Source organism: Leuresthes tenuis, unplaced genomic scaffold (assembly GCF_036924035.1).
Source record: "Leuresthes tenuis unplaced genomic scaffold, fLeuTen1.0.hap1 SCAF_11, whole genome shotgun sequence".
Lineage (NCBI taxonomy): Eukaryota > Metazoa > Chordata > Actinopteri > Atheriniformes > Atherinopsidae > Leuresthes > Leuresthes tenuis.
This window is the reverse complement of record NW_027325365.1, coordinates 22,372,583-22,394,408: the sequence shown is the minus strand read 5'-3', so window position 1 is coordinate 22,394,408 and position 21,826 is coordinate 22,372,583. Positions and strand designations below refer to the sequence as shown.

At 41.3% G+C, this 21,826-nt stretch overlaps 2 protein-coding genes across 2 annotated transcripts in view; one reads left to right on the top strand and one right to left on the bottom strand.

Annotated features, from left to right (window-relative positions):
• tenm1 (teneurin transmembrane protein 1) overlaps window positions 1-11,992 on the bottom strand; it is a 177,242-nt gene extending 165,250 nt beyond the window's left edge. The window contains exon 1 of the mRNA XM_072396098.1: window positions 11,638-11,992. The gene's annotated coding sequence lies outside the window, so the exon portion shown is untranslated. The remainder of the gene's footprint in view (window positions 1-11,637) is intronic.
• Window positions 1-21,826, top strand: part of apool (apolipoprotein O-like) — a 353,684-nt gene that overhangs the window by 187,094 nt on the left and 144,764 nt on the right. The window lies entirely within an intron of this gene.

Below are 21,826 nucleotides of genomic sequence, written 5' to 3'. Positions count from 1 at the left end.
TAAATCTTACACACTCTCCATCCTCCAACTCGTCCTTTGAGACCTCTGTATTTAGAGAAGTAAGCCTGCTGGCGGGGGTTATTCCTGCTAATTCTTGCCCGCAGTAGGGTGCCCATTAGGGGGGTTTGATTCTCGGTTTTGATGTCGAAACCTGGAGGTTGTTTCCTAGAGCCAAGCTCACTTCAAACAAGACTCTTGGGCGTTCTCTAGGACAAGGCAGCATGTGCCACCTGAGCACAACACCAGCCTAGATTTGCAGATGAGGAAAAGGTACCTCAGGGTGTAGGAGGCATCAGAGCTTAGCTCTGGGTTACTGTTCATGGAAATCAAACAGGAGCAGCCCTGGAATGATCTAAGAATGTAAGAATAATTAGCCCTATTCTAGAGTAAATTTTTAATACCGAAATCTTCAAAACCTTCCCTGCAAGATTTGTATTATCTTCCTCATAATTTTTTTATGTGCGTGTAAAGCAAGGGACTACATGGTGCACTAGGGCCCGCCTTGGTAAAGATAACTAAAAGCTTAGTTGCTTGCATTGCTATACTTCAACCTACTAAAAATTATCTTAACCATCAGTGAAACCAGAATATTTCCATTTGCTGTGTGTGTGCTTAATGGAATTTATTGATGGGCGGCTTTCTCAGAACACACCAAAACAAATTTTTGTTTATTTGTGCTTCAAATGAATTAACAATGAGCCTTTGAATGCAGTGACAATGTATGTACATGTTACTGTGCAATTTCATTGCTGATTCATTTCTAATCTGTAATTCATCAGTGTGTAATGAACTCTCCGGCACTCAGTTCAAAATTAATACAAAGTGACAACATTCAGTACAACACATGCATCACATTACATTTCTCATATCATCCACAACTAACCCTTTCCTATCTGTCCCCTCAAACCCCTTCTCTAAAACACACTTAGACACACACACACAGGGGACTGATAATCCGCAGATACATAGCTGCAGTAATATCTAATGGGACCTTTCACCCACTTGACCTCCCCTCTTTCTATCCATTTATTTATTCCAACGGTGTGACTTTGGACTAGTGTGCTGTTTTTGCAAATCTGCTTAGAGAAGAAATGGAGGCTCACACACACGCACACACACACACACACATGCTTTTAAACAGGATTTACACTCCAAATTGTCTCCAGAGGGGCGGGGTCCCTCAGACGTGCAACAAAAGCAACAAAAACACAAACAGCACGACTGGGATCTTCATGTGTAACAGCAAACACCATGAGGACAAGTCAAAACCGATTTCCTCTTTCCAATCTCAAGTGATTGTGCTGAAATCATGACGAACAAGAGGAAAGATAACCAAAATGGGGGAAAAAATAGGAGCGAGGCAGCGAGGGAGGGGATTGGGGCCAGGCAGAGGCAGAGTTTCACGTTGGTGAAATAAACGAGGACAGAGAAAGCATAGTGCCATGTGAGTGCCAGCTTCTCAGATTACTGATACAGTATAGTTCAAGGATTACAAATACATTTCCACCATGTAGAGAGGGTCTTATTTTCATAACAGCCTGGAGACCCCAGTGAGTGGAGAGCTACTTTCTTTGTTAGCTTTGGCATTTACACTTTTCATAGGAGCATGTTTGCACAGAGATGAGCTAATTCCGCTCGCTAAACAGGCCTCGCAAGTCACCGGAATGACGATCAGAAGCCTCGAGACGCGCTTTCATGCTACAGCATAGACTTATCACAGCAGATGCGCCGAAGTCAAGCCATGACAGTCCGTGTTGTTGCTTGCAGGTTTTGATTTTGTCTCACACCACAACAGCTTAATCACTGGAAGAAAACCGAGGTGCGGTTTCTATCTGAAAATGCATATCCAGGCTACAGGTCCTACGGGAGTAAACAGTGAGCTGTCAGAAAGATGCCTCTCCTGGAGTGAGGGTGTGTACTGAATGTGTTTGCATGTGCATGGTAAGATGGGGAGATGGATGGGTTCTCCTCCAGTCAATAGCACCACCATGGCTCCTAAGGCATATGATGGGGACTTGTCTGTGGAAAAGGCCCAGAAGGACCCACAGGACCCTGTCGTACCTCGACTACCCAAAACACAACAAAACCCCACCACCTACTGGGAGCTCTCGATGCTGCTGAGTGGAGGGAGAGTTGAATACCGAACAAGGATAAAGAGAGTGATGGATAGATAATGAGAGATGGAGAGATTTCACAGAAAAAGAGGGGGAATTGAAAGATAGACAGATTGCCAAGTGAGACATGGAGTGATAGAGGGTTTTAATTAGAGGATAAGGGCTAGCTATCTGTGGGCGGCGGCAGCACTCTTGTCACGTAGTTGTGCTTTCATAGCTGACCAAGCCTGAAATCTCTTGCTGCTAATGCCGGGTTTACCAGCAGAACACCACACACACTAAAACACACACCAGCCTTAAATCCTCCGAACATACAGATATTTCATAGATCGAAACACGTACTAACAGTCCAGCCACAGACGGACAAACAGACACTGCCCTTGCGCCTACACACACTTATAGCATTTCACAGTTACTGACAAACAACACACTCAACACCCACTCACCATAGAGAATCAACACAGTCTTTACTGGCCCTTTCACTGAAGACAATATTGTGTGAACTCTCGCTTGCTGTTTTTCTGTACCCTTGCAGTGTATTTACCTCTCAGCCTTTAGTGCCCAGCCTACCTTTATTATTCTACACACAGCAGCACCGAAGGTTAATGCATACGCATAGTGCGAGTCATACAGGTTACACAGTGGCAGAGCAATCCTCATTGTGTCCCCCCTCACTTTAGAAAGAGAGCGTGCCGAAAAGCAGGAAATAAAGTCTGTGCGTCCCCTCACAAAGCAGATCAGTTCTTGTCAGGAGCTGTCAGGGGCTGGAAAGCCATCCTGGACCATCTAACTATTTTTAGTGAACATGGCTCAAATCCCACATCGGCACTCTATGCCTGAGAGGTGTGGAAGAATCCATAAGGTCCTACACTATTCATGCCCTCTGAGTGTGGCTTCGAGCTCAGCATTAACTTTTTTAAAAGGCAATTTTTAAAACTTAATTTTTTCCTCTTTGTACCTCTATGGTACAAACCTTTTCCCACTGTTCTCACCAGATTACCATTCTCTATTCATGATATCCACCTCTGATCCTCTCTGATCTAAAGCCTTCCGCTGATTCCCCATAAGGCAGAGGAGCAAACAAAAAAAAAAGTAAGATGATGATGATATGCAACAGAAAACCTGAACCATATTCACATGCGCGAAAGCACGTACAGAGCATGAGACACCACCCAGGATTCACTTGATCAATATTCCTGACAAGGCAAAGCCTCATCCAACACATCTGATATTCCTCCTCTCTCGAAAGATAAATGCAAGTCTCTGTGCTCCAAGCAGGAGTAAAAGGCCGTTCACACTAACTAGCTCTGCAAATAAAGCTTTACTCCATGAATGACATCCTCCTAAGCTCTCTGCATCAGCCACTTCTCGGTAAAAAGCCTCTTTCAATAATGCATTTGCCCACTAAAACCCCCAACACCCAAAGCAAAGCAGCGGCATTATAGATGCAACATTAATTGATGAATCAATGCCATTGATTCTGGAAATTGGATTTGGTGATTAACAATTTCGACAGTATTTCCTGCGCATCTTCCTTTATGAAGTTGTTGATTACAGTGAAATGAGTGAGTAAAGAACATTAGTCCTGCAGAGGAGTGGCTGAAAAGATCTACAAGGAGCCGTTGAGCTGCATGGCAGATTGATTTCTGAATGCTAAGTGGGCTAATCTTCCATCTACACTGTTACAATGAAACGCTTGTCATCTTCAAAAACCAAACGGCTCTTTATGTTAGAGGAGGGAAAATCGTGTGATATTGCCAATCCAGAAGTCCAGGGAGCTGCTTTGCGGCTCATCCTGCTCCTCAGATCTGTTCTCAGCCCCCGTCCTCTCTTTAATATCTGCCGGCTGCAAGTTGGTTAAGGGCACAGATGGCATTCAGCAGCAGCGGCCTTGTGCAGGAACCTACTTCTCAACAAAGAGAGAAGCAGCTCCTCAAACAAGATTTTGGTGGAAACAAACTGTTGTCCACCTACTGTGCTCTTTTGTGAATTGAAGATATGGGCAGATGAATGCCTTCCATCAATGTGCCTGATCAGACCATATAAACACAAATGCTGCTCAAGGTTATGACAAGTTGTTAAATTGCACACGTTGATAGGAAATTCAGTTTCACAATGAATAAATGTAGGGTTGTTACACATATAATTGATTATTTCAGCCCCAGAGGCTTTACTGCATGTTTAGTAGAGAAAGGAGCACTTGTAGTTTTCTAGATAAACAAATCAGCTTGAAATCAATGGCACCTGTTACAAAATGCATTTTAAAATGACCGTGTCATTTTAAGCACTTTTCACTTCAACATCTTCCACTGTTGTTTTGTTTTTGTTTTTTTCATTTAGCCTGTATCTTAAGTTTGTTTTTTTTTTCCACTGCAGCCTCTTCACTCTCAACAAATTTGCAAGGCAAAACTGCAGTGGGTATGTTCCTTAAAAAATTTGCATTTCTCATTTTGTTGCTTGTCAGATGAATCATTGTGTCTTCTGAGCACATTATAGGGAAGGAAAAAATGAATTTCTCCAAACAATTCCTCCACGGAGCACATCGAGCCGGGATGACATGTGGTGCATGCTGTAACATTTGGGATTTCAGGTTTGTTATATCTGGAGATGACATGTATTAGGCTTGCTTTATTTGAAAAATGGCTGCACAGCCCTGCCATGATTTTTAGGTTGAGGAGATATCGGTGTTTTCTTCTCTCGCATCACATTTCTTTGTGCTGCTTGGCATGGCATGCTGGCTGGCAATCAGCAGAGAATATGCATCTCTACTGTAAGAAGTCAATTTGGCTGATGATGTACTCACTTGAAATACATCCCAGAGTTCATGGTGGATCAGGACTCATTCTGAAATGAAACCTGAGCAACAAAGCACCTCCCATGCAATACAGTGGAAAACATTTTGAACTTGATTGTGCTGTACTGTTCTGCATTGTATAACACATGGCTTCCAGCATAGAAGCATCAACAACCATTTTGGAGCAATTCATCTTTTCTAAGAGTTAATAATTCATGATCGTCTAGAAAGTAGAGCTATGAATATTACTGATGATACACATGAGGCTATTTACCAGTCAGCAGGAAATAGATGAACTCGTTTAGTGGGGAGATCTACAGTGTAACATTGGTGTGTTTTATGTTGCTAAATAAATCATTTCATAGGCATGCAACAAACCTGCAGATGCAACTTATCCACATGGAGATATTAATCATGGTTTCTGAGGAACAAAAGTAGGTGCGTGATTTGTTGTTGATGCTTCATTGTGCGTTAATATGAAGCAGGTGTTCTGCCAGCGCCCACCCTGATCAACGAGTTTGTTACAGTGAAGAAACTCTGCCTGTAACTATCAATTCAGCTCAATTATGAGTTTTTTTCGGAATATTTCAGAGACCCAACTTTGATCATTTTCATGTATCGATTGCAGGTGAAACGCTGCTGCAGGGTATAGCTTGTCAGTAAAAGCTGGCAAATACCAACAACTTTTTGTCCTCTGTGTCAACAGAAGCAAGACAGGATGCGATGGATTTTAACTGGATTATTTTGACAGTAACGACAGTGATGCGCACTTTGAAATGAAGGACAATTTATGTGGTAATGAATTGAGGAAGAAACAAAAAATTGATTTTTTTCTCCTCTAAACTTGTCCACTGACTAAATTAATAAATGTTTCCCAATAAAAAATCTGCCAGTGTCGATGTGCGCCAGCTTTATGTGTGTGAGTGTCATAATGTCCCAAGTGTTCATTTCTGTGTGCAGTAGTTAAGTGTCCTAGGGATTTTTTTTCCCTACAGTTATTTTACAGTGATATTTAGCAGAGTGTAAAATACTTTTATACAATAAAAACTTATTTCAAATGTTTTTTAAAAAAGGAAAGACTGTGAAATAGTCCAGCAATTTTTTTCATCTTTTATGATTTTTACAATAACTTGATCCTAGTTTCTGGTTTACTCATTCTCAAAAACTTAATATATTTGGGTTTGGTATTTGAAGATAATACTTTGAACACTATTTTGTACAAACCTCATTAGCAGAAATGCTAAGAAAAACGTAAATCTGGTTTTAATTCATTAGTTTGAATCTTTATTTACCTGAAACAAGTTGAAAATTAATCAAATGATGTTCAGCATCTTCACTGTCCAACATCATTCTGCCTAGTAAATATATACATATCTACAATATGATGCCAGCAATGCACTCAAGAAGAAAAAAGTTTAGGGTGAAAGAAGAAAGACAGAAGAGCCGATTGAATAAATAAGTAAAACTATTCTGTAAGATTCTACAATGGGCAGATTAATCGATGACGGCTCCTTTTAGGAGCTTCTACAAAAGGGTCAGTACTCCTAAACAATTGACGTGTAATTTCTCTCCACTTTGTTCCAAGCTAAGTCAAAGAATTACCAATAAGTTCCAAATGATATTTCTCAATGCAAGACTGTAAAGATCTTGAACATCCAGTGAGCAAAATATTGTGAATAGATTCAGAGAGTCTGTGGAAATCTCAGTGCCTGAAGGCCAAGGATGGACACCACTGTTAGCTGAGCGTGGCTGTTGAGCCAGCAGGTGGCACTGCGTGAGAAACCGGCATGCCACTGTGGTCAATAAAACCACATGGGCTCAGAGTACCATGGAAAACCATAGTTCACTAATTACAGTCCACTGTTGCATCCAGAAATGTAACCTGAAACTAATTACACAAAGCCTAATATCAACTCTATACAGAAACTTTGCTGAGCTCTCTGCATGCAAGCTCATCTCAAATGGAAAGAAAAACAGCGAATACCACATGCTCCATGGTCAGATGAGTCCACATTTCAGTTGCTTTTGGGAAAATTGATATCTGGTTCAACGTGCCAAAAATGAAAAAGATCATCCGGGCTGTTATCAGAGAAATTTGCAAAAGCCAGCATCTGTGATGCTGTGTTTTATGTGTTTAGGGCACCACTGATGCAGAGGTGTATGTTGCATTTGAGGAGATATATGCCGGCACCAAGGTGATATCTTTTTCCAGGAGGTAAGTTGTTATTTCAGCTGGAAAATGTCAGACCCCGTTCTGCTTGTCCAACCACAGTGCGTCTTCAACTGAGAATGAATGACACGTCGTGGAGAGGAGCATCAGACAACAACCTGAGACTTTTGAGCAGCTCAAGTCTTGTACATAGCAAGAACGACCATTTTAAAAATTAAAACAATTACTATCGTCAGTTCCCAAACAATTAAAGAGTGTAATAAAAATGAAGATGATGGAGCACAATGGTAAATATACTCCTATTCCAAAGTGAGTTGCTGGCAATAATTTATGGACCTGTTTATATTTTCTATTTATAATGAAGTTGGCCAGTGAACAAAAAATCCTTTCTCTGGACTTGTGTCTGTAAAATAAAGGTTAAAAAGACGTCACAAATTACAAATTTGTCTTTTTTGCATTTTAAAACCATTTCTTAACCTTTCTCGAAATACTGTCGTTGAATTAATGAAGCAAACAGATTAATCATTAAAGAAAATAGTACTTGTATCACCTCACATAAAACAGTCTAACAACACAAATCAAGTCCTGATCCAAGACTACACTTAAATCAACAGTGCTCCAACAGCCCCTCTATCTCAGCCCTCCATCTAGGTGTGTTCTATTAGCACTCTCTTCACACACAAGACACACTCACTCACTCTTGACAAATTAATCACATATTGTAAAGAGAGGCCGAGTGGGCTTGACCAGTGAGCCTCTCATGACTCTGATCCTTCTGTCGTCTGACTAGAATTTGAAAGGAGGGGTGACCAGTTTGAAGTTGCGGGAGTGTGAAGGGAGGCTGTGATTGCATTTTCCACAATATAAAATCTCACATAACACCTGCCAGTTATTTAACTGTATATACTTCCTGACTCTTGCCCATAGCCCTAAAAAAGAGGGCAGCGGAGTATAAAGGCCTGAAGAGATGCCAGCTGAGACACAGCCGGATACTTTAAAGAAGATTGCCTGGGGCTCGTATGCACATGTGTGTGCGTGTTGGTGTGTGCTTGCAGCACCGGCAGCGGAAGGTGATTTTGGTTTTGATACAATTGCTGTGCCTTTCTCTGTTGCTATTGTACCCAACACGAAAATAAACACGATTGTGTTTGGATTATTCATCGGAAAGGTGCACAAAAGAAAGAAAAGAGAAGCCTGTTGTCACACTCTTTTCCAATTGTATCCATTAAGTTATAGAATAAATCTAACGTGAACCAATGGTAATGCTATTTTTCCTAAAACATCACTTGCTTCTTTCAAGAATATTTTTTTTTCATTTGCTTATGTGACATATGTGCAATCGACAAATAAAGGGTAATCTCTAAAAGAGTTCAGTGTTATGAAAAACACTCCTCTTTATTTCATCTGTTGCGTCTATTTTAAGAAAAACAGAGACACGTTGGACTGCTTATTATCAGTAAACAGTTCTGACAGTTCACAATGCTCTGTTTTAAGTGTGTGACTTGTGTAAACACTGGGCCAAAGCTATTACATGAGCTTTTTAAAGGGTAATTTGACAACATCGTATCTTTTTTTCGCAGTGCTGCCAATTTCCTTTCTGCAGAGGCCAACCACAGCTGGGTGAGTAAAAGAAACACCAATTAGCACTGCAGGATTAGTTGAACAATTTCTCTTGAGGAAGGAGCAGCATTGCAGCAAAAAGGTAAATATTTAAACTTGCTTGGTGGTTACATATCTGACTGTGTCGGTGTGTGGGGGTGTCTAGCGGTTCAGCTGTCTGATTATCCAAGCGTTTTCACTTTGAAATTGATAGCACGGTGGCGAACGTTCTGATACATTTTCTGCTTTTGCAACAATCAAATTATTACCATATAATGATGGACATTCAGTGTGTGTGTGTGTTTGTGTGTGTTTGTGTGTACACATGTATGTGTGTGTGTGGGAGGGTGTCATCTCTGACTGCAGCACTAAATGTTGCACTCTATCATACAAACAAGCTTGGAAGAATTTCGCAGCATCCTCTCACTAATTCATGACCCCAATTTTGTTAAGGAAATTTAGTTTTGTTGGAAACTTGTGGGTCAGAAGGAAGTGTGTGTGCGTGCAAATCCATGGCAGAGAGGAGTGTTACTGTGCCAGGGGCTACTGTATTCCTGGAATGAAAATTCATAAATAATGCAGGGCTGGATAACAAAAAGAACTCCCCCGCTGTCTCGCACAGCTATGAGCTTTCCAAAGGCCATGCAATATCACTCAAATCAGAAAAACACAAAAATTATTAGAGGTAAGCAAAGATCTTGTTGCTGGAGGTCCTTTTAACTCGGGACAATGGGATCTGCTGACAACTGAGGCAAAACGCCAGTATCCTAACAATCGCCACTCCGGGGCCTAAATTGTCGGGAAGTTGCACTGATATAATGATGTGACGCCAAGCCAAGGAGCTGAGCAGCTACTTTGGATTTCCAAAACGCCATATGCGCCACCCGCTTGACGACAACAATCCTGAAAATTAAAAGGCGAGTGTGGAACAAGTGAAAGAGATAATTAGCACTCCGACAACCACTGACCACAAACCGTTCCTGCAGAGGGGAAACTAGAGCGCATTGGCACACCTTAAGATGTAAAATCCTGAATATGTGACTGATTGATTGGTCCTGTGTTTTGTTGGCTGGCTGACAGAAATTCCTTATCAGTGGCATGTGGGATAATTGCTGAAGTGACATTTCAATTCGAAGGCTCTTTCTCTAATTGTTAAGGCGTTGCCATAATGTGTGTGCCATTTAAAATATAAACTTAATCACTGTGCAGCACCCCTGCAGGGCCTAAAAATCCAGCTTACACAGACACACACGTCCCCTTACAGCAGAATGACTAACCCTTTGCTTTGACACACAGCCCATCAACACTACATTAGTACACTGGGAGACATAAAGGTTGAGCTACAATCATCAACCACTCCAGGTTCCATACATCTAAATCATCACTCCATTCAGTAAGCCTGCCTGTGTCTGTACGTATGATTGCCTGCATTGGTGAAAAACCCAGAAGGAGGGAGAGTGTGAATTAGCTAACCTCCTGCTCTCGTGCCTTCCATTTTTCACACAGAGCTGAGACACACAGCCTGATTTTTACCCCGACTATCAATAACGTGCGAGCCGAGGAAGAATTAAGCAGACTTCCCCCATCACTGCGAGCAACATCAGGTTGGGCAGTGACACACGGTGCCATGCTGACAGAAAGCACTCCGTTGGAGACCACAGGCTGGTATTTAAAGCTGCTTCTTGTGTTTAGATCCTAAAACAATAAGCTAGAAAGCAGGTCTGCTTGATAGGTCAAAGAATCCAAACATCAATTTCATCCTCTGAAAGATACTAGAGGAGGAGTAGTGCAACACAACCACGCATAAGACATCCTGACAGATTGTAGTCTCTGATTTGAATGCATTTGCGCATTCAAATGACATGTATGGCTAGGGCCAAATTAATGAAGCCTTCATAATATTTTGTGACTTAAATGATGATTGAGGAATATATTTTGAGAATTCCTCAGAAATGTTCATGATTCATTTATTCATTTTTTTCTATTATTCTTTTCTCATTTATTACTTATTTATTTATTGGAAATTGCATTGGTTGGTTTAATCCAAGCAATTATTTATAATCTGCTGTGAACCAGAGGAGTGAGAAAGTCTAATTCAAATTTATCAGAGCATATCCATCCTGGTGCAATTTGTCCTGCTTTCACAATAATTATGATTTATCAAAATACGTTTGCCCTTAATGATTTGGTCCCAAAATTTGGAAGTGCGCCTGTGTAAAAACGAATAAAATAGAATAAATACCACGCAATTCAATAATTCAGTGTAGACATTGCCTCTTCAGCTGCTGCATCATTCATCCAGAAGTTGGGCTGTGAGATGCAGACAGACATTCAGCTGCAGAGTACTGTGGCTCACAGTGTTCAGACGCGTCCTGACGTGCCTGTTGGACCTGCTCTGGTGTCCAGGCTGCTGATGTTGGGGGGACAGCAGGCACGCTTCAGAGAGATCTACACCCCCTGGATCTCAGTGCTGATGGAGATGAAGTGGACGAGCCAGAAGTGGAGCAAAACAAGTCAAGGCTGCAAGCGTTGCTGAGGCAGGACGACACTTTGCACACACGAAGCTGGCAGCCCGCTGCTCCGCGCTACACCTGAATTGTCATTGTTTGGACTGCTTGTCAAACACGCAGGCTTGTGGCAACAAAGTCAGCCTGCATCCACGCACTTCAAAGGAGGCGCACTGATTTTCATTAAAACGCACCATACACACGCATAACCACGCGCGCGCGCGCTCTCCCTCCCTCTCATTCTATCTTCCTCTGACACACACACACATGTGCGCACACGCACACACACGCGGGTCACAGCACCGCACAGCACATCAGAACAGCTGATAAAAAAGACATTTCTCGTGAACTGACGTTGCCTGAGCATCCAAGCCTCGTTTAGCCGAGCAACATTGCAGCCAATCTCCCTCTATGAGCCCGCAAAAACAGGCCAGAACTAAACACGTCGCTCACCTTTCCGACGTAAAGCCATTCCTTTAGTCCGATTCTATGCTGTGAGGAGACTGTGCAATCCTCCCCCGGCAGCAATCTGATTTGAGACGCGGAGCTCCTGTTAAAATGTGAGACACCTCTCTGTGTAGTCTGGTTTCGAGGCGGTGGTGCTGATGCTGATGCTGCTCGCTCCCGAATGCCGATAGAGGACGACGAAACGATTTGCTCGGAGAGGAAGGGATCTCCTTGCAGAGAGTGAACACCAGCCAGCTCCGCTGCGCCGTGAGTTTGTGTGTGTGAGAGAGAGAGAGACAGGGAGCCTAGCGCGGTGCGTTTAGCCGCAGTTGAACCCAATGAGGCTCACGGGTGATGCTGTAGCTGGTGAGACTCTTCGGTGCTGCTATAACAGTATCCCTGGATCATACCACCGCACCGAGGAGGAGGGGGTGTGGCACAGACCGGCCACAGACACAAACGCACAGGCGTCAGGAGGTCGTCTGGATCACTGGTTAGACTCATTCAGGTGCTGCCATATGGCTGCACCGTGGTGCTGAGACGGAGTGCTGACTCATTAATACAAGCGCAATGATAAAAGTTTTGAGTTGCCTGCCTTTCAACAGCAAAATTTCAAAACAAGGAAGGCAAATTATTTACACGAGAAAAGAGACCAAAATCTAACGATAAAGAAAAAAAGAATCTGAACAGCAAGGGAAACAAAACAATTCACAGTGCAGTTAGTTTTCTATTGATATACTCAACTCAAGTGGGTCTGTTGGGAGATTCTTCCATCACATAATCTCATAAGATCTGTTTGTCTTTGCAGAATGAACTCTACATAACTCTGACCGTGTGCTATGCATTGGTGTGAGTATTTCAAGCCAGTCTGGTGCAAACGGCTCGTGAATGACAGGGGTTCTAATGATGCAGTTTATTATTTCCCCAAAGCGCTGTACGCGCGGGGCTACAAACAACCATTCTGACAGCTGCTTCAGTCTGTCTGCCTTTCAGCCTGTCTTGCTATATCCCCAACACAACTCAGCAGTATGCATCTTTTATCACCAATGGGTTTTGGCACTTTCTGTCAGCTTTATCACTGGTCTTTCGTAAGTGGAAGCCACCAGTCCAGTAGTTCCACACAGGGAGCGAAGCGATCTAAGGGAGCACAGAAAGGGAAAAGGATCTCTAGTTCCATGCATGTTTGATAAAGGTGTGCCTCTCTGACATGGAGATTATCAGTGTGTTTGTCATGATGGAGGAGATGGAGGAGCCATTTAGAACTGTTACTTGTAGGATTAACAATAGAATGTAATCAAACTGTTAAACTAAAACCTACCAAGTAACATGTTACTGTTGTAGCAACTGGAGGTGGAGGTGCTTTGAATATCTTAACGTTCTCCTTACTCTTTGACTCCTGTTGACTTAATGGCTCATGTTCATGTAATGGTTCATGTCAATATTGTTCAAATGAAGCTATCATCATGTGCTAAGATGGAAGAAACACTGTTTGTTGGAAATATTAATTTATTGACATCTGGAATGTGATCCCATGCATTGCTTTTATAAGTTGTGAGAAGCCAAATGGACCACTAGTTTGTCGTAAGTTCTGCATGTGAAAGTGGCCGATTTTCGCTCGCTGAAATGAGCTGGAGCCTAAAATTTAAAAAAGTTTATTTCTACAAGTTCAACTACTTAAATTAGAAGAACCTGTCAAAACATTCTTGAGGAACATATTGCTTAGTTAGTAGGATTGCTGAAAATAGCTTTTTTATAAAATCCTGTTAGCTTTAAGTGAAATTTACTGTGTGCTACCGATTTAACCAATTTAGCTGATACGCTTTATGTTACCCTCTGCCCAGCCCAACTACACAATCTCAGACCAATCAAAACGTGTTTAATGTCAACTGTCAAAGAGTGAAAGATCAGTTAATGTGGTTGACTGTACATTTTTAAAGAGCTGATGCCTTTCTTCTACTAGGAAAAAAACAAAAACAATCTTTATTTAAGATGGAGCTAATAAAACTGTCAAATAAAAGTACAGTACAGTAAAAAAAGTCTTGAGATACTCCTCATTTTGCTTCTAAGCACACACACTTGCAAATCTTTTAAAGCAATATTTTTCCAGACATTTTGAAGGTCTTTCAAAAGTTTTGCTTTGTACATTCCCTGCTTTTTCACTCATTTTCAGTCCAGTCCTGACCATTTTCAGAGGAATCTGTTGTTGTTGTTGTTTTTTTTAAGCCACTTAACACTGACCTATGACTATCCCATGCTTTAAAACCACATTACTCAAGGGATGAACTAGTGTTGTGCCTAAACATAACATACAACTTAAACTCAATTTAAATAGTATCTCGAGATGCTTTGTTATAAGCAGCCTGTCACAAAGCCCACAAAAATATACAGGAAATGAACATCATCTGAAAGTGATGTCATTGGGAAATAGGAAAATATCCAACAGAGACCTGACACAGTACCTGAAAGATCCATCTACTGTTGACTGAAGCCTCATCAAGAATGGTCTCCGTGGAAGGGTGGCTGTCAAGAAGCCTTTCTTAAGGAAAGTGACTAAATGACACAAGAAGTGGACTGAACATCAGTGGCAACAGGTCTTATGGGGGGATGAATCCTCCCCAGAGCCTGGACGTCAATTTTATTGAAGCAATGTGGGATCTTTTTGACAGAGAACACGACAAAAGGCAGCAAAGAAGAGCTTTGGAAATTCCTTCAATAAACCTGGAGAACTATTCCTGAAGACTACTCAAAGAAATTACAAGAAAGCTTGTCTGGGAGAGTTCAGATTGTGTTGAAGAAACATGCCAAATGTTGACTTTCAAGTTAATTCAAACTGTACAATGTCTTTGTCTCACCTGTATATACTGTATATCCTTCTATGTTGAACATGCTTCAGCAAACTGCTGCAGTTTGTTCCCATTTTTCTGCTATATAAAGAAACGAGGAGTAGCTCAAGTCATACACATTACACATCAGTGTAAACATTTCACTCCACTTAAGTAACTTTAGTTACTTTCTACTGCTGCATGTGGATGTGGGTAGTCAATATGTGGCTGTCACACCATTGGAAGAGACTGTTTCTTGCAACAATGCCTGCGGAAAACTCTAATGGATTGGAATTTGACAAAAAATTGAAAGATCTCTGGAGTTGGTGGAGGGTGTAGCCAGATGCTGGAAGACTGTGTTTCTGAAACTGAATGTTTGTCTGCAGAGCCCTAATGGCAGGCGTGTTACACCTCCAGTGGCGGGGTAAATGCTCTTTTAAAAGCGCACATACAGACATCTCCTTGACAACCAGCTCGATGCAGAAATTTGAAATGTCACAGTGTTTTACTGTGATTCTTTTTTTTATTGTTATGGTCTATAGAGGAGAGATAATAGATGTGGAAAGGAGGGAACTTGCCTTGTTACCAAAGAGACATAGCTCTCACACATTATTGTAGAAAACATGGCTAACAGAAGCCGAGGGTATGGTTTTGCATCCAGGGTGACATTATAGTGTTTATAGTGTATATCAGAGGATTGGTATTCTCATGCAGTGCATCCACCACAAGCTCTCATGCTAAGGAAAGTTTGTGGAGTGAAACCAGTCAGCATTTTATTTGATAAGCAGCATCATTAGAGCCACAGATGCTCTGTAGTGCCTGTTAGAGTACATTTCAGACATAATGTCAGTTACATTAAATTTGATGTCATCCGATTATACTGCAAATTGCATTATATGATATAACCTAATTAAGCTGTATCTCATCAGGCAAAAAAATGCCAGTGGAAACAAAAAAGGAGAAAACCCCATCTCCATAAGAGCATGTTTGCTGATCCAATTATTCCTGCCCTATTTGGACAGCATGGGAGCACAGCTGAGCGTACGAGGAGGGATAGGTGGATTTAGAGCTTGTACTCCATAAAAGCGATGTGAGAGTGTGAGAGGAAGACACTGATGCTGTTGTGAATGCTAAGATGGAGTCTAATGGGAGCAACTTTGATGGGAAGTTGTCAATAGTCCTGCTTTCCTTCCTTTTTCCTCCGATTATGAGCAATTTATTTCATACTATACATCTTTTAAAAGCTGAACTGATATAAGGTTACACTTCACATGCTGTCAAGAAACAAGAGACAGCTCCATTATGCATCCATGTCTTAATGTTTCGAAGCCTGAGTCTTAATATGAGATTTTGTTTTATTTTTCATTTTTACATCACTTCACAATTGGAGGCAGGTTCCGAGAGCTTTTCTTGGTACTTTGTGCATGTTAGCTGCAAAGCCAACGCAGTTTGTCCTTTCTGGAACTCTGTGTTTCTTGTAGACCGCGATCAATTTGAGGGCGATCGGTCCAAGATGGTTGTTGCATGCTGAAAGTAAAAACGATTATTCACTCAACTGTTTAGAACAACTCTTTCCGACCATTTTCTGGCTATTGTGCTCTTCATTTCCTCTCCTGTTGATCAACTCCTCTGTCCTGTGTCTCTTCTAAAAGATTCCCCTCATATTCTCCCATCTCTTCTTTTTTTCTATTTTCCTCCTTATTTCTTTCCTCCCCTCTCACCGTCAATCCCCTTGCCTGGCTTCATCGCTCTCCAGGGTGACGTTGCTGAAGGGGTTTCTCTCATTCAGTAATGAGGGATCTTGGATCAATGCTGTCAACAATGCTCACCAGCTCCACCAGAGACGCAGTATTACTCTACCCTTGCGGTGTGTGCCTGATCTCCAGGGGTGTTAAGAGTTAACTAGGGTATTCTTTCTCCGGAAGGGTGTTAGGGATGTGCTCTATCACTCCTTCCGTCTGTTCTCCACCAGTGCCCCAGAATCATCCACTCAGCCATGCAGCTGGAGTGCTTTACAGGAGACAGAGCCCACCATTTATTGAAATCTCCTTTTAAATGACAGAGCTATGACCTTTCCAATGCATAATCTTTACAACCATGAATTCTTGCAGATTACATTTTACATTTCCTCCTCGCGTTCACAACCAAATTATACCGCCACAGCCTGCAACCTACGGGTAAAGACTCAGTAGTTTCATCTTGAATTATTACTTTTTTTAACTTTCATATCGGTAATTTACCACTTCTGCTTGCATGTAGGTGTTTTGGCAGTTTCCAAAAAGGGTGGTGTAATCTGTCGTGAAAAACACACCCAATCTGACAGCTGTTTCAAAGGCTGTGCTTCTCTAAGCCTGTCATCAATTCCCCATCTGGAAAGGAGAGGGAAGAAAAGAAGCAAGCATGGAGAGGCATCTATTGATTAATCACCAACAGTAAGAGCCCTAATGTGAGCAATGTGAACCAGTTTCAAAGTGTTGACAGATGAAACAGCTATACAGTATAACTTCACCTTCATGACGTATTCTCCTTCAAGCCTTTCTCACATAATTAGTCATATTTCCTGAAAGGGTATGACATTAATAAATTCCACATTAAATCCACATATATAAACTGAGGAATATTTGAAAGAAAGCAATATTTCTAACCAGCACTGTTCTGACATTCAATAGCTTGTGAAGAGTGGGTGGAGATTGCACTACAGAGGACACAGAATGATACAGGGGAGGACATGACTGCATCAGAGACAGGCACGTGATACAAGAATTATTGATTTATAAGGCATATCTTTATCCTTACTGTATGCATGAAAGCAAAGACAACATCAAGAGCATCTCTCTATCACCTGGAGCAATGGAATCAAGTCTTTGTACTGGACTTAAACAAAGCATCAACACACAGTCTTTGGTCCCCAAATCAGGGCTAAAAAAATGCTTTTTACTTTGGTCCTCCCAAAATCTGAGGATTGTTCCCTTCAGGATCAAAGTCTACATGTATGTTTCAGTAGCTTTTGTGTTTAAGTGTGTGTAGTGTTGAGTGCTTTCCTCAGTCTGTGCAAAAAGCCCTCAGATACCAAATGCCACCCTAAAGCACGGGCACTTCTCCTCTTCTCCTTTTATCACTGTACACTTCTTGCTCTTGCTACCCTGCTTACCTGTGACAGGAGCTTCTTTCAAAAGCACCTCATTGCATTTCAAACGCCTGTGACTCCCACTCGCACATCCGAGACTCCCACACAGACGTACACGCACGCAGCTGTCAGCTGCCCAAATACAGTATATCCCCTGGCCTCTTCTCCCGCCCCTTCCTGAACTAACTCCTCCACAACCCCGAGTTGTTGAGAAAGTAATATTTTATGCATGCCACAGCAGCCCACACACAGAAACAGCTTATGAAAGATATACCGAATGCACTTTACTGCCAACATTTATGTGAGTGTCGTGCGTGTCTGTTTTTACGTATATTTCCATGTGCAGCTTGCTTTATATGCTTAGTTAAGATAAACTTGAGTGATGTGCTGTATTTAAATGCAGGAAGGCATATCACAGAGTCTGTTTTGCTGTCTTCGGGATCAATATGCATTATGTACTCTCTCTATAAAACTTAGAGGTGAAAAGGCCCATAAGAGTTTAGTTTTGGCATAGGCAGGTTGTTCTTAAGAGAATTAATCACAGCAACAGAGTCAGGTGGAGTCCGTCAATATACCTGAGCATTTGTCAGAGCAAGAGGAACCACAGTACAATGAATTTGCATCTGTTTGAAGTGGTATTATTAATTCATGGCCATGGCATTTTGCATCAAGGAGACTGGGTGCAATTTAAAAGAAGAAAGTCCCAGTTAGCAGGGACAGTTTGATCTTCTGATCTTCTCTGCGTCTCGTTCATGTGCTGCTTGTGTAAACCACATTGTTGTCCTCATATCTTTATGTTGACAATATAGGGGCCCTATAATGGCTAAGCCCCTTTGGGAACAAAAGGCTGACATACACATGGGACTTATCTTATTTAATCAGCATGTGTTGAGCTAAATGACAAGCTATTATCACCGGCCACCCATCGACTTCTGCTCGGCTTCTCAAACAGCCAAAGCAAAAGGTCAAACACTGATAATGAGTAGACAGAATGAGCTATTCCTAATTAGACATGACTGTAAAATTTGAATGTGAAATTAGGTGGGTGTGTGCAGGAAAGAGATGCAGTACATCAAATATATTATATGTAATATATGTATATTTACTCTGTTTTTTTTTTTGTTGTTGTTGTTGTTTCTCAGCGTGTGCTGGTGAGTGTGTGTATGAATATATGCTTGCAAATACATGTGATATCCCACATCTGAACGTGTTGTGGTGAAGCACACGGGCAGCACGTGTATATGCTGGCACAGCTATTTCCTCTTTGGAGAAGGAAAAAGGGAGGTTTTCAGGGTGACAAGTATACCGGGGGGCACATTATCAGCAGCAACACAAACACAGGCTGGCAGTATCCCAGCTGTTAAAAAGGGGTCTTTATTTTATGTGTGGCTCTCTGCGTTTGAATTAAGGCAAGAGGAGCAAAGAGTATTGCCAAGTAGGGAGGTTTTGCCTTCAGGGAGGAGTCTAATTACATGAGAGTGCATAAAAGATAAAAAAACATTAAAGGTATTACTGGTCAGTGGGATGCTGTCCTTGGGGAGTCCTGGAAAAAGAGATCAAGTATGTTCTGATAACGCTGTTGATTTACAACAAATGCTGCAGTGAGATCTACAAGATCCAATAAAGTCATCATTGTGACTTTCCCGTCTTTCACCAGTGGGGCTAAGGTCAAGCCCCAGTAACAGCAAGCATTTATCCACGTCTTTAAGTGTCCTTCAGCATTTTTACTTAATCCCCACCCACTTTAGGGGTACTATTTTGGTGCTAACCTGTGCTCTCTGTGGAGGCAAGTAAAGCGGGACTTTACCCTTCAGGACCGACAGCTCCTACAGGCCGGTGCTATCCATGGTGCTGAAATACAACACCAGATTAAGTACATCTGCTGCATCCCCATTATATATTTCATACTAACCATTTCTCAGTATGCAGAGCAGTCACACAGGAAGTGCTGAAATTAGGCATGCTCAAAGATAACAGTATACACAGTAAATTCACTTGTACTCGAGTGTGCTGCTGATGGACACTATTATCCCACAATGCAAGGGAAGAGCTGTATGCAGATGGGAAAAATGAAAGTAATTGGTGGTGGGACTGCTTCAGGAACATCCCAGAAAACAAACAAGAAGAAAAAGCATGAACATAAATAAACACAGTAAGCTTTCTCTGCCTGCACAAATATTATGCAAGTGTCCTGACCTTGTTATTTCTCGGCACATTTTCATCTTTAAACTTTATAAACTGGAAAGCTTATTCTATTTCATTATCTTCAGCAATATGTATTCATGTAATGAGGAAGGATGTGGATTCAAATATTTCCATCAAACAACCCCCGTTTGTGAAAAAATTGGAACCCTGTGTTAAATGTAACTAAAAGAAAATGCAATACAATAACCAATATTTTACTCACAATAGAACATAAAAAAAACAAATCCCATGTTGACAATAAGACATTTTACTGTTTCATTAAAGATATGAGCTCCTTCTGAATTTGATGGCATCAACATATCTCAAAGCTGGAAGGATATGTTGCAACTGATTAGGTTCATTAGCAATAGGACAGCAACATAACTGGATATAAAAAGAGCACCTTAGAGATGCAGAGTCTCTCACAAGTAAAGACTGGCAGCGGTTCAGTAGTCTGCAAAAAACTCTGTCTCCAAGTTTCAGGATAATGTTCCTCAATGTAAAACTGTCAAGACTTTGAATATTCCATAATCTAAAGAATCTGTGTGCAAGGGACAAGGCCAAAATCAATGTTGGATGACATGGATCTTTGGAACCTAAGACAGCCCAGCAATTAAAAAAAAAAAAAGGATGATTCTGACATCACTGCATGGGCTCTGGAACAAGTCACCGTGCCACCAACAAATGCAGGTGAAAGCTCTATCATGAAAAGAAGAATCAAAATTTTAAATTCTTTTTGGAAATCATGTAAGCCACCCAGCTTGTTATCAGCACTGAGTTCAAAAGCCCGCATCTCTGACGATATTGGGGTGCATGGCAACTTACACATCTGGCAATGCACCATCGGTGCTGAAAGGTATATACAGGTTTTAGAACAACATGTGTTCCCATGCAGACTATGCTGCCAACAAATTCAAGATTAACTAATATTTTTCATAAAATAGTCAAATGTCTCACTTTCAGCATTTTAAACACTTTCAACAACCACATCATATATGTGTTGTCACAGTAGTTTGACAATTCATGAAAAACGCTGGTTGGCTATAATGCTAGGACTTCCATCGGAACATCATGATTTTCTTCTCTGGACAGCTAGCTTTCCCCATTTTCAAGTTTAAGGTTCAAAATCAGATATACTGTGGAAATGTGCTTCTGATTCTGTTTAATATATATATTTTTTTTTACTTAAGCCATCTACATACGTTTTTGATCATTTTCTGCTTTATGGAATTATACAGATCACAAGAAGTAGATCAGTTTCATTCAAAATAAGTGCAGCAAAAGTATTTCAACCTAACTTAATGTGTATCCTGTTAAAACTGTAAAATATAGAAAAGCATGAGTTCCTTCACTATGCATTCATTTTGATATAACACTGCCGTGAGAATGAGCAAACACGCTGCTCCCTCAGATAATGATGGTGGTGTAAAATCTTATCAAGGCTAAACACCACCATGAGGTGAAACAGGCTTATGTTTACTGAAGCACACCCAGTGTGTTTAAATGCATTTCACATAACAGTAGCTGTCCAAGGCAGTTCTTTCAGGGAACTAATTCGAAAAACAACAAATGGTTGAAAAAATAAAACATGATACCCATTTGGAAATAATTTTTTGAATACGATTCCTGATATAGGTTGAGATTCTGTTCATAAATGACAAAAACTGGTTTGAAGCAGAGAATACTACTGTCAGGAATGATGCAGAAAGGGAGGACCCAGATGCAGACTTCCAAAAAGTAAATTTAGTTTTATTAACAAAAACGCACAAGGCAGAACAAAGGTCGCAGCTGAGCCGGTTATAAAAAAATACTTGAACTGTGAAAAAACAAAGCAAGACAAGACTATGGCGGATAAACCAGACTATGGTTAACAAAATGCAAGACTATGATTAACGAGACTATGAAGAAACTGTGACTATGAGGCAGAACCAGACGTAGCTTTTGTGGCGTGAGCGTGGAAGGGAAAGTGAGGATTTTGCCATGAGCGAGAGGAACCAGGAAACTATATGCAGAGGGGAAGTGATGTGGTGATGATGTGCAGCTGTGAACAGAAACAGGTGAC